Source organism: Capra hircus, chromosome 25 (assembly GCF_001704415.2).
Source record: "Capra hircus breed San Clemente chromosome 25, ASM170441v1, whole genome shotgun sequence".
NCBI lineage: Eukaryota > Metazoa > Chordata > Mammalia > Artiodactyla > Bovidae > Capra > Capra hircus.
The window spans coordinates 9,831,067-9,832,090 of record NC_030832.1 but is presented as its reverse complement, the minus strand read 5'-3'; positions in this window follow the sequence as shown (position 1 = coordinate 9,832,090).

Genomic DNA, 1,024 nt, shown 5'->3' with positions numbered 1-1,024 from the left:
GGAAAAGGCAAGGGGCAGGAGGACCAGGGTCGGGGGCGGTTGAGGAAGGAGGGCAGGGGCACTGTGGCCAGAAGCTGCAAGAGGCGAGGGGACAGGCTCTCCTTGGGGCCTCCAGAGAGGACCACGGCCCTGGGGACACCTTGATTCTACTCCCAGAAGACCAGTTCTGGAATGCTGACTTGCAGAACTGGGGAGACAGTAAATCTGTGCTGTTTTGCGCTGTGGTTTGTGATACGATGTCACAGCAGCAATAGGAAGCTGAGACAGTGAAATGACCCAGTCTTATATGTTAAATGCGCAGATGCCCAAATATATCACCTTCAGCCCAGGCGCCAGGCTCAGATATTGACCTGCCCACTCAACACCTCCTTGGAGTTGTCTGAATTCTGATATCCACAGCATTCAGGTGGACCTTCCCCCCAGGCCTTCACATTGCCTGTTCCATCTCAGTTGATGGCAACTTGGTCCCTTCTGGGTGCTCATGCCAAAAGCCTCAGCACCATCCTTGACTGTCTACTTTTTTCTAAGAAAAATTAATTGAGTAATTTATCATTTATTTGTGGCTGTGCTGGGTCTTCGTGGTGTGCCTGGGCTTTTTCTGGCTGTGGCAAGCGGAGGCCACTCTCTAGTTGTGGTGCACGGGATTCTCACTGCGGTGGCTTCTCTCGTATGGATCACGTGCTCTAGAAAGCGTGGGCTCAGGAGTTGCAGCACACGGGCTTAGCTGCCCTGTGGCACGTGGAATCTTCCCGGACCAGGGATTGCATCTGGGTCCCCTGTATTGGCTGTCGGATTCTTAACCACTGGACCACCAGGGAAGTCCCTCTTCTTTCTCTCTTGCTCCCCTCATTCAGGCTGCTAGTAAGTCCTGTTGGCTCCATCTTCAAAACTGAGCCAGAATCTAACCCCTCCTCATCAAGCCCACTGCTACCACCCTGGTCTGAGCCACCATCACTGCTTCTCTGTGTGATGGATACAGCCTCTTCACTGGGCCCTCTGCTTCCACCCTGTCCCCACCCCTGCC